General features: G+C 38.1%; 1 long non-coding RNA gene across 1 annotated transcript; it reads left to right on the forward strand.

Moving 5' to 3' along the window:
• Window positions 1-7811: 7811 nt before the first annotated feature.
• On the forward strand, window positions 7812-8358 carry LOC113076425 (uncharacterized). The gene is made up of 2 exons (XR_003281176.1): window positions 7812-7899; window positions 8063-8358. It is a non-coding gene; the product is annotated as an uncharacterized LOC113076425 (long non-coding RNA).
• Window positions 8359-13285: the final 4927 nt, after the last annotated feature.

Here is a 13285-nt window from a genome sequence, read left to right on the forward strand (position 1 = left end):
GATCAACCTAGCACATCAAAGACAGACAGACAGACAGACAGACCGCAGAAGTGAAGCCCTCCCTCCTTTCCCAGTTGTGTTTGTCTTGCTGTTGAGGTGAGTGGTGATGAACAAAAGACTAATGTTCCTCGAATTTACAGCTAATTATCCAAAAGGCAAATATAATTAATTTGTCTTTCTAACATCCATGACTCATGAGAGCTACCATGTAAGTTTGCTAAAGTTAAGGTTAGACTGGTGCGCATTCTTTCACGGCATGATTCAGTTTATTAGATTGCATTTAGAATCATCAGAAAATTAAAGATATGGAGGTTGTAAATTGTATATATTTATTTCATTTCATATAGTGAATCAGTATCATTCAACTTAAATTTATAATAGATTTTATACAGCAGTTCAAATAAACAAAAATTTTATTTTAAGACTATTAAGACAGTTACTTTGTTGACACACTATTTACTTTTCTTGCTCTATTTTGCCAACAAATATAAGTCCAATTTGTGTCTCTGAGCAACATGACTCTGTTTTGCTCCAAAATGGATCAACCGTTTAAATGATTCGGTTCAATATCAATGACTCAATTATTAACAGTGACTTGCTGCCATCTGGCACTTTTAATTTAATGTTTAAAGTATATTTTCCTTTATTTTAAATATTTTCAAATATCAGTATTCAACGTTTTATATTCATAATATCAAAAAAGTATTAATACATTTGTAAATGCAGGTTAAATGCATTTATGTCCTGCATTAAACAGCGTGTAAATGCATCTTAATGCCCATTATAATGCAGCTTCTTTGTTTTCTCTTCATTGCAAAGATGAATGCTTGGTAACAGCCCAAATGTTTTATTATTCTAATTGACTGATTAAATTTATGAATTTCACTGAAAAGATGATGCACACTTTTAGAAAATATGGCTTAAAAAAAGGTAAAACTGCTCATAAGAGGTAAACATATATTTAAACTTATTTGAAAAGATTCATTTCTATCACTGCTTTGAACTGACCACCACACAGAATATGCAGAATATCAAAAACTTTAGGAGTCAGCTGTCCATGGAAGTCCTTAAGATACCAGCACAATAACTTACTCAACAAATCGATATTTGTTGAGTGCATAAATCATTTTTATTGATATTATGGATAAAATCCCAGAAAATATTCAGTTTATTTTTTATATATATATCACACTCCCCTAATATATTTAATGTTTGGTTTAGAAAAAAATTAATAAATATGCGAAGTGCCCTTTTTTCCCACTTGAGCCCCTGCCCCTCAAAATGTATGTGCACGTCTCTGCCTCTCGTGGTATTGATGAATTCACATGTTACATGCTGTAAAAATGATAATGAAGTGCCTGGTGTGTTTACTTTTGATAGCCTTGTTTTTCAGTAGTAGGCATGAAAGAGAGATGATACAAAACGTTGTATAGCCCAGTTATTATTTCTTTTTCAGCTTTGTAAGAAAAAAGGACCGGCAATGATTCTGGTTCCCTGATATGTACATAAGCTACACCTTCATTCATCCATCAACATTTCTACCTCTTGTTGTCATCAAAATTGTGTTTTGTATGGCTACTTGTAATAATGCAGAATATGAGATTAATGGAGAGTGTTGCCCCATGTGTGATCCAGGTATGTGTCATCCTTTACTTATCACATTTCCATGAGGTCTGATTTAATGAGGTCACATTATATTTTGTATATAATTTCTCACATGGAACCAGCCAGTCTTTGAATGATCTCATCATTATTACTGATGAACCTAATAACTGTAATCAGGACGGCCTTGACTGTAATCTGCTATATAAAACAATCTATTAAGAATAGACTAATGGCCTTGTTAAAGGCCTTGTTAAAAATAAATGTCAGCCCTTGAGTATTTCTTAGGTATTTTTGGTGTGCTAGTCGCAGCAGCAGGTGCTGTGCTATTTACAAAAACTACTTTGTAAAAAACTATTTTAGTAGCATCATCCACATTTAGACTTAATAGTCCAGGTCAGTGGTTCCCAACCATGTTTCATGAAGCTCCAAAAGTACACAAAACTACACAATTTAAATACATATACAGACATACAATAAATAAATATAATTATACAAATATATAATTACCTTTGACAGAAGACAGTGTTTTATTACTCATATTAAATAATTGAAAATAAATGTTTAAAGCCATGAATGTTTTAAAAGTTTTATCTAAAACGAAATGGGGAGCAGACAGTTAAACTCTTATGAATTAGTACAGACTACAGAGCTTTGATTCACTTAAAGCTGTATGGAAGTATAATTTATGGATCAGCCAGGAAGTCATATAATAATAATATTAATAATACATTTTATTTGTGTGTACCTTACGTGACAATTAAGGATAACTTGCATGCAAATAAAACAGTTAACAAGCAGCAATAAATTGCAAAGCCCACACTAAATTTATGCATTTAGCAGATGCTTTTATCCAAAGCAACTTTCAGTGCATTCAGGATATACATTTTTTACTAGAATGTGTTTCCTGGGATCCTGAGGATCTCCTCCATCCCACCGACTTGTGTTCCGTTGAGGAAGCAGTGGCTGGGGACTCGGAGGAGCACTCGTCCATCACCCGGGCTGAAGTCATCGAGGTAGTTAAAAAGCTCCTCTGTGGCAAGGCACTGGGGGTGGATGAGATCCGCCCCGAGTACCTCAAGTCTCTGGATGTTGTGGGGCTGTCTTGGCTGACACGCCTCTGCAACATCGCATGGCGGTTGGGGACAGTACCTCTGGACTGGCAGACCGGGGTGGTGGTCCCTCTTTTCAAGAAGGGGGACCGGAGAGTGTGTTCCAACTATAGGGGGATCACACTTCTCAGCCTCCCTGGGAAAGTCTATGCCAGGGTACTGGAGAGGAGAATTCGGCCGATTGTGGAACCTCGGATTCAGGAGGAACAGTGTGGTTTTCGTCCCGGTCGTGGAACACTGGACCAGCTCTACACCCTTTCCAGGGTGCTGGAGGGTTCATGGGAGTTTGCCGAACCAGTCCACATGAGTTTTGTGGATTTGGAGAAGGCATTCGACCGTGTTCCTCCCGACATCCTGTGGAGGGTGCTCCAGGAGTATGGGGTCGGCGGCTCCCTACTTAGGGCTGTTCGGTCCCTGTACGACCGGAGCAAGAGCTTGGTTTGCATTGCCGGCAGTAAGTCAGAACTGTTCCCCGGTGCATGTTGGACTCCGGCAGGGCTGCCCTTTGTCACCGGTTCTGTTCATAATTTTTTTTGGACAGAATTTCTAGGCGCAGCCAAAGGCCGGAGAGTGTCAGGTTTGGGGACCATACGATTTCGTCGCTGCTTTTTGCGGATGATGTTGTCGTGTTGGCCTCCTCAGACCAGGACCTTCAGCGTGCACTGGGACGGTTTGCAGCCAAGCTCAAAGCTCTCGATTTACCGGTCAATCTACGTTCCTACTCTCACGTAGCTGTGGGTCATGACCGTAAGGAAAGGACAAAATCCCAGATTCAGGCAGCCGAAATGAGCTTTCTCCGTCGGGTGGCTGGGCGATCCCTTAGACATAGGGTGAGAAGCTCGGTCACTCGGGAGGAGCTCAGAGTAGAGCCGTTGCTCCTCCACATCGAGAGGAGCGAGCTGAGGTGGTTAGGGCATCTATTTCGGATGCCTCCTGGACGCCTTCCCAGGGAGGTGTTCCAGGCACGTCTCACCGGGAGGAGGCCCCGGGGAAGACCTAGGACACGCTGGAGGGACTATGTCTCCCGGCTGGCCTGGGAACGCCTCGGGGTCCCCCTGGAAGAGCTGGAAGAAGTGGCTAGGGAGAGGGAAGTCTGGGCATCTCTGCTTAGACTGTTGCCCCCACGAACCGGCCCCGGATAAGCGGAAGATGATGGATGGATGGATGTTTCCTGGGTATTGAACCCACAACCTTTTGTGTTGCTGATGCAATGCTCTACCACTGAGCCACAGGAGCACTTAAAATAAATTCCACAAATGAGGAGCAGCCAAAAGCATATGAGGAAGAACTAAAGAGAATGAAGACAGTGTTTTCAGTGAAAACATCTGAGTTTGACAGAGAGTATATGTTGAAAGTAGGTCAGATAATTAAGAAGTTTATGTAATTCCTTATAAACAAAAAGCTACATTTTACATTCAATACACTGTTTAACAGGAAGCCAGTGCAGATATGTGGCCCTGAACTAACTGTAATTTGTATAAAAGTTGAAGAGGAAGACCATAAAAAGAGCATTGCAGTAGTAAATATGTGAAGTGACAAGAGTATGAAGCATAATGTCAGTGCTCCTCGTTTACAGTTAATGTTACATATATGATAATAAGCTGTCTGAGTAACCTTGATAATATGTGCTTCAAAAGATAATGTAATATCTAGGCTAACACCCAAGCTCTTAACCTGCACTGAAGGAGCCATTGTAGAACCATATATACATCTAGAAAAACCACTGGTCTTTGAGAAAATATTTTTGTACCTACAAGAAGTAGTTCTGTTTTAACTACTAGGTTTAAGAAAATTGCTTGAAAACAAAGTATTAACTTCAGTCAAACAGTTAGAAAAAGAAAATGGAGAAAGCTTAAACGTAGATTTTGAAGACAGATGGAGATGGGCCATAAAGAGAGGACTCTGGTTTGATTGATAATTTCTACCATCACAGGTAGTAGGACACTTAAGTCTTCCAAATCCTATCCAGGATCTACACATGGTGGTTCCATAGATCTGGATGCAGGTGCCATATAGTGCCCTGTCACAAAGAAAGTACTTCCTCAGAGGAACTGCGAGGTCCGAGAATCATTCAAAACCTGCTCCTCGTCCTCCCTGACCTTGCACAGGGTCTGTGCAAGTAGACTCATTGGGGGAACGCATAATTGCGCAGGCCTTGGGGACCAGCTGTGCACCAGTGCATCTTTGAAGGAGTGCCTCAATCAGGGAATAGAATGGCTGGCAGTGCGAGGGCCCCACGAATCTCCCACGGCTCTCGGCCCCACCCCACTCGTCACACCCTGACTTCCTGATCTCCTCATGCACCTCCAAGAAGAAAGGCACTGGGAAAAGAGCGCAGTTGTGAGCATCTGGCCACTCTGCCATAAAGCCCAAATTGGTGGAGTGTTAAAGTGATGTTTGTCCTTCTGAAAGTTTTTCCCATCTCCATTTATGATCATGGAGCTCAATCTGAGTGGCCATCCCTTTCTTAGTCCCTAACTACTCTGTTTGGTCAGGATTCCAGCTCAAGGAAGAGTCCTGGTTGTTCCAAAGTTCTTCTGTTCAGGATTATGGAGGCCAAATGCCCCGTGAACCTTTAATGCAGCAGAATTTTTTGATGTCTTCCCTAGATCTGTGTCATAACACAATCCTGTCTCTCAGCTCTGCAGACCTCATGGCTTGGTTTTTGCTCTAATATGTGTTTGCAGCTGTTAGACCTTATATAGACAGTTATGTGCCTTTCCAAATCATATCGTCAATTGAATTTGCTAGAGGTTAACTCCATTTGAGGAACAGAAACAAGGTGATACAACAAAAGTAGGAATTGAAAAAAATAGTCGCGAGTCGCTGTATATGTACAAGTTTACAAAAGACAAATTGTGTTAATGTGTTAATTATTAATGGTAATCATTAATATTGTCTAGGAAAGCAAGTTAAGAACCATTGTGATGAGTACACAAGCACAACATGTGATTCATGTCCTGCGTTGACCTACACTAATGTTCCTAATGGATTCACAAAATGTCTGCCGTGTTTTGTCTGTGATTCAAGTGAGTAACCTTTTTTGCCTTTTTGTTAGTGAGTCATGGTGGTTTCATGTCATTCTTGCTTAAAAATATATTGCAACAGTTTTTTTTCCAGATGACTTAACATTGACTCATTTGTTTCCTTTCTTGTCAAAGGTAATGGGTTGAGAGAAAAGCAGGCATGTACATCAATATCAGATACAGTGTGTGAACCTCTTCCAGGTTATTACTGTGTAGACTTGCTCTCCAACTGTAAAAGGCCATGAAACATTCAACCTGCTCACCTGGGCAATACATCAACCAAACCGGTGAGTTATCATTTGAACAGCTTTATTATACAACAATAAAAACTAACAGGCTGATATGACATCCAAGAACAATAACTCTGCTTGTATTTATATTAAATAACTATTGGAACAATGTAAAAAAAACTTTTGTAATCACAGGAAGGAGGAGGTGTGAACCAGCAAACATTCAAATTAATCTTTAATTACCAAATAAACATAAAACAGCACAACAGCCCCTCGCGGACAACTACCGCACACAAACAAAACCAAAACACAAAATAAAACCAAGGCCTGGTCCTCTCTGGTCCTTCACTGACGTAATTCCTCTTTTATCCTTCCGAAGCTCCTCCGTGGGACTCGAGACCAGTGAGTGGCACAGGTTTCACTCATTTCCAATTATTCCACGGCCTCGCTCCATTCCCATGGCTCTCAGCCCCACCCTTAACTATGACTAGCACCTGGCAAAATCACCCCAAAATCTACTGAATTATGTTTAAGTAAATGATTAGTTCTTTGATTATTCAGTATAGAATTGTAAGGTCCACCCACAGTTCCAATGAAGGTAGACAATGATCCGGCAGAAGGATTCTCACGTGTTGCTATCTTTCCTTTTTATACAGCACTACAATATTAAAATACATTTTCTTATAAGTTTGACCTCTTTTATTCCTCTGATTCCAAAAATGAAAGGGTTAGAAGAGATGTTTTTTACTCATTAAATTTAAGTCAATGTTTGATTATTTAACTCTTTACTTTATATTTGCTCGTTCATTAGGAATCTATGTTGCTCAGGGCACCTCATGTAGGCAGCTTTATGTGGGCTCCACGATCACAAACTTGCCAGTCTGATCATTAGCCAGAGGTTATGACTAATACTCACCCAAGCTTACCTTTTTTTTTTTATATAGTAGTTCTGTTTAGTCTCCTACAGTTACCCATGTACAACAAGTTAAAGCGCTAAACAATAATCAGCAGTAATGCTAGTACTAGTCTAGCCCCAGACAGTTATATAACTATGTACAACTTAACTACAGCTGAGGCAATAATCAGCTGTTATGACCAGTACTAAGACTAGTCCATGTGCACTTAGTATGCACTTAACCCTGGATGCAGATCTGCCTACAGATTCCCTGAGCTCTTTGTCACCCTCTCTTAAATATCCAGAAGAACCCCAAAGTTACCAAATGGTTTTGTCTGTTTATTGCAGGGTTTTAGCATATCACTTTTGGGGGTTTCAAGTGAATTACTTAGATTTCTTTGGGAGGCTATACTTCATTTACATGAAGGAGGTAATTTGTGTGAAATACCCGGAAATAGGTGTTGATTCTCATAAGAGTTCCTTGTTTTTTCAAACTATGACCTTCTTCTAATTCAGCCAAATCACATCAATAATCATACAGAATCTGAAACACAAAATGAATAATGATGTCACTGTTCCTTTTCCATTTCTGCACCCAAACTTTGAAATTCACTTAGAACAGTCACCACTTTTAGTGAATAAAAAAATAAAAACGTAAAACTTATTTGTTTAATGAACACTAACACTAACTTACATTGTGTATTTATCCGGTTTGTTTTCTATTTCTATATCTTTACTAAATTATTTGCAATTGAATTGGGCAAATGTCGAATAAAATTGTTTATTTCTTAACAATATTTGTTGCTTTGGTGTACCATGTTCAGCGTCCACGAGCTCGGGAAAGGCGCTTTATAAATTAAACATATTATTATAATTACTGGTTCACTGTTTTAATTGCTCATGGAGTTGAAATTCGAATTAATACTGTGTATTTCTGCATCTGTTTCTGTAGGAACAGAATTGAGTGATACAATGTGTGAAGACTGTCCTGTTGGTTCATATTCAAATGGTACATTTTGCAAATGGCATACAAAGTAAGTATCATTATAACATAGCCGTCCACACATTCTCAAATGTACAATTGTAATTATTATTATTATTATTATTTTTTTTTTTTTTGCACAATTTGCTTAAATTAACTTTGTGGTTAAATTAAGCTCTCATAAGAGATATATTTGCTCTTCAACTCTCTTACAGGTGTGAATCTCTTGGAAAAACAGTAGTCAAAGCAGGAACTGATACATCTGATGTTGAATGCAGTAATGGAAGATCCTATTTCGGGTTTGTGATTCTGTCGAGCGGAGTATTTGTGGTGCTTTTCACAACTGCATTTATTATAAAGAGAAAAAATAAGCATGTCAGTGGTGCTACTCAAGTTACACAAGTTACTTAAGTTTGGAACTGTACAGAACTATTTCCCCCAACACAGTGTAAATAGAATGAAATATGTTTATAAACTAACAATTAAACTGATCTGTCTGTGTTCATTGACATTAATTTGTATTTTCTATTTCATTATTTAATGGTCTTCTAAAATAATGTGATGTCTTGAAATAATTAACTATAGCCGCGTTTCCACCGCAGGAACTTTACCCAGGAACTAGGGACTTGGTCCGGTACTTGGTGTGTTTCCACCGCAGGAACCAGGAACTAAATAAAAGTTCCGGGTAAAAAAATGCCCCCCAGAAAGTCCCTGCTGGCGAGGTGGTACTTTTTTAAAGTTCAGGAACTTTCGGGGGCGGGACTTTGGCGCTAAACATGCTGATTGGTTGAGTTCACGCAGCATTGGTTGAGTTCAACCACCATTTATTCGGATCAACATTTTCAAAATATTACTGTTATTGTGTCATGAAATGTAATTTTAAAAGTATTTCAGGTGAGAATGTAGTTGTTTGAAACTCAAATCTGTTGTTTATTTATAAAGACAGCGCCTATTTAAAAATGTGTTTCGCCGATCTCGTAGACGGTGAGCTCCACTCGATCAGCGGGAGCTCAGTCCTCATGTATCCGCAGAGAGCAGCCTCTCCTGGGATAGACCTTCTGATATGTGCCGCTGGCTCTGATGTGTCTTTAGTGGTTAAACATAAAATATAATTCAGCTGCGGGGTAAATCTAACAGGTTTTCTTTGGTCTGTATTCAATTTATCTATATGTTAAAATGAAAATAAAAAGGCAAGTCTATATAATATTTCTTTCATTGTAATGGCTGTATATAACGTTACACATATCCCTGAACTAAGTACATTTCTACAGCTGTTATTATGTTTAAATGAAAATGAAAGGAGGCAGTGGTATTTTATATCCTATTTCGTTTTATTGTAAATATACTGAGGGGAAAATTGCAGTAGCCAAAGCAATCTGAGTTCACGCTGCATTGGTTGAGTTCAACCACCATTTATTCGGATAATTTTCAAATATTACTGTTATTGTGTCATGAAATGTAATTTTAAAAGTATTTCAGGCGAGAAGTAGTTGTTTAAAACTCAAATCTATGGTTTATTTATAAAGATCATGCCTATTTAAAAAATGTGTTTCGCCGATCTCGTAGACGATGAGCTCCACTCGATCAGCGGGAGCTCAGTCCTCATGTATCCGCAGAGAGCAGCCTCTCCTGGGATAGACCTTCTGATATGTGCCGCTGGCTCTGATGTGTCTTTAGTGGTTAAACATAACATATAATTCAGCTGCGGGGTAAATCTAACAGGTTTTCTTTGGTCTGTATTCAATTTATCTATATGTTAAAAAGAAAATAAAAAAGGCAAATTTATATAACATTTCGTTTCATTGTAATGGCTGCATATACACATTTCCCTGAACTAAGTACATTTCTGCAGTTGTTATTATGCTTAAATGAAAACGAAAGGAGGCAGTGGTATTTGATATCATATTTCGTTTTATTGTAAATATACAGTAAGGAAAATTGCAGTAGCCATGACGAGCAGACTGAAGTTATCAAGTACGCTGCTGTTTATAGATTTACCGGACTTGCGTCGTCGCGGACATCACACTCCTGAGACGAATGCACAAAGTCTGAACCAACTACCGAGGATGCACGTCCAAAATCAGCGTACTTTTTAAAAAAAAAAATTTATCAGCGGTACTTTGTATTGAGAAACGCGCGCAGACCTACGTCACCAGTCTATTTGCCTAATCTACCCGGTACTTTACACCGCGGTGGAAACGCAGAAAGCAACAGGTCTGGGGGGAAAAAAGTTCCTGGGAAAAAAAGTTCCTGGTACAAATGTTCCGGGTAATTTCGGTGGAAACGCGGCATAAATAGCTACATTTTTACAAGTGCCAAAGTTCAGCTGGGAGCGTGCGAGTAAAAAACTTAAAAAGTAGTGCAAATTATAATTTTTTTATGGCAATGCAACAATGACCCGATTAGTCAGGAGTCAGTTCTGTCAGCCGCGAGTGCTCCATTACCTCTGTTAGCCCGCTTTGCTCCAGGACCTCGTAATTTACATATTAATCACTGGTAGTGCCCACACTTACTTGAAAAATAAGGTGTAAATAATTTACAGCATTAGCTGAGAAAAAAAAATTACCTCAAGATAATTTTAATTATAATTGAATGCATTTAAAGACAGAGCCACAATTTGTTAAGTAAACAATCAAAATATACCAATCTTTTACTTCAAAACGGAATAATATAGGCCCTACCTAACCGTCATTTTTGGGTACTATTACTGTCACAATTGTCAGCTAGAGTGCCCATGAACTCCAGTAGAGGGACTCGGATCAGGACTATTGCATTTGGGCAGTGGTGGACAGTAACGGAGTAGCTTTAAGTATCTGTACTTTACTGGAGTAGTTTTATTTCGAGTAACTTTTACTTCACTACATTCCAAAGCATAAAATCGTACTTTTTACTTCACTACATTTCATAAAACATATCGTTACTCCCTATAATATATCACGTGCTCTGACACGCAGAAGCAGTGTCTGATTCATCATGAACGAGTCTTTTCAAAATATACTTTTAAATCGGATCGCAAATCGCACCAAACGATTCGTTTACGAATTAGAATGATCCGATTGCAGCTGTTCTGGAGTCGACACCTCACTTCAAATGAACCGTTTAGTGCGAGTCACCAGAAGTAAGAACCGGGAGATCTTGTGAGCACGCGTGCGTCTGAAAGTAAATTATTAATGTCGACATTTAAGATTAATTATTGTAACTGAAAATCATATTTAGGTCAAAATTGTCAGTTGTTTGGGAAGCAGACGATGCAGACACATCAATCAGAGTCTCTGTGCTTTAGGTAAAAAAAAAAACAAACAAAAAACAAAAAGTTTAACCTAACACAGATTATATAAAATAACTCGTGCATGTTCAAATTCCCCGCTGCCGTAATATTGACAGTTTTATTAAAATGCGACCATGTCCTATGTGACATCTGTTTTTATATTGTTTATCAACAGTAACGTTATATTGTTTGGATTAACTAGACGAGTAGACAGACATGAATGTTTATTCATAACCGTACTGAAAATAAGTAAATATTGTTAGCTTATGCTAACTGTCTACCTAACAAGCTTGCTGGTGCTAACTTGAGGTAATTTTTTATGTCCAAATATTTTTATTCAACCACCTATATATATATATTACATCTAGGGACAAAAGAAAGGATGTGATGTTCAGAACATTGTAACTACAGTAATTATCAAAGAGGGGAAGAGATGCACCCCGTTTGCCCAGGGGTGTTTTTAGACCACAGACAAGATTTGAGAAGGAAAAAAACATTATGAAAATATAATTATATTTTCCTCAAAATGTTCTTCCTAACTTCAGGCCTTATTATCATGTCATATATAGCTGTGATGTTCTACAAAATACAAACTTTAAAATTTTTTGTTCTTACTGGTGAAAATCAGATGGTCATCTCTGTTTTCTCTCTGTTACATTACAGTGTAAGCTTCACAGTTAACATCACTCTCGTCAACGTAGTCCATATCAACAACAAAAATATATCTTGACTCCATATAGTGGTTATTTTGGAAAAAATCCCAGGTATTTTGAGCAGTAGGATTATAAAAAAAAATATGTGCTAATATAAACATGTAATTTCAAACATCTATCTTTCAGTACTTTTTTACTTAAGTACATAAAAAATTTAGTACTTTTGTACTTTCACTTGGGTAAAATTAAAAAAGGAGTACTTTTACTTTTACTGGAGTAATATTTTACTATACATATCTGTACTTTTACTCAAGTACTTGATTTGTGTACTTTGTCCACCACTGCATTTGGGGTCTGAACTCCATTTCCCATAATCCCGTGCCTAGGGCTAATCACCACATAATCTTGGGTTTATACCGCCTATGATTCTCTGCCGCCTGCCCTGACCTCTGCCTGGTATTGTTTCTGATTCTGGATATCCTTTGACATTCTTGATGCTGTTATCTGATTACTGCTGCTCTGACCATTCTCCAATAAATATACTGCAATTGGATCCGAATATCTCTGACTCCACGTTACAATTACTACTCCACTGTGTTTTTACCAGGGATAGAGTGGTGTTGTTTAAGAAATTGAGAGATAAAGGTTTAACATTCCAATCCAGAGGTGGGATAAAGTAAATGTTTTGCAAGTAAGGCAATTTCAAGTCAAGTTGCAATTCCTCAACTCTCAAGATTCAAGTCATTATTGCTCTTTGCCCAAATTAGTGTCTCAAATCTCATTTGAGATAGTTGAATTCAAATTGAAGTTCAATTTAAGGATTATACCAAAACAGGATAAAATAAAAATGGTAACAGAATAGCAAAGACAAAACAACTGCAACAGACTTTGTATGTGTGCATGAGAATAAATGCTTTTATATCTAAGCCATTATTTGGAACGGAAGAGAAGACAATGTTGAATAAAGTCGTAGTTTTTGCTATTTTTGGATCAGAATGTATTTTCGATGCTTCAAAATATTCTAACTGACCCTGTGATGTCACATGGATTACTTTGATGATGTTTTTCTTACCTTTCTGGACATGGACAGTATACCGTACACACAGCTTCACTGGAGGGACTGAGAGCTCTCGGACTAAATCTAAAATATCTTAAACTGTGTTCCGAAGATAAATGGAGGTCTTACTGGTTTGGAAGGACATGAGAGTGAGTTATTAATAACATAATTATGATTTTTGGGTGAACTATCCCTTTAAAGGGGTCATATTGTGCAATTAAAAATTTTCCTTTCTCTTTGGAGTGTTACAAGCTCTTGTTGCATAAAGAAGATCTGTAAAGTTGCAAAGCCTAAAGTCTCAAATCCAAAGAGAGATTCTTTATTAAGGTTAAGAGTCAATCATGCCCACCTCCTTCTAACACGCCCCCACATGTCTACATCATGGTGTGGGAAGATTTGCATAACAGCGCCCAAAAGTTCATGCAAAGAATGCATAACTTTTATTCTCATTGTCGCCAAC

Source organism: Carassius auratus, unplaced genomic scaffold (assembly GCF_003368295.1).
Source record: "Carassius auratus strain Wakin unplaced genomic scaffold, ASM336829v1 scaf_tig00020493, whole genome shotgun sequence".
In the NCBI taxonomy this organism is placed as follows: Eukaryota; Metazoa; Chordata; class Actinopteri; order Cypriniformes; family Cyprinidae; genus Carassius; species Carassius auratus.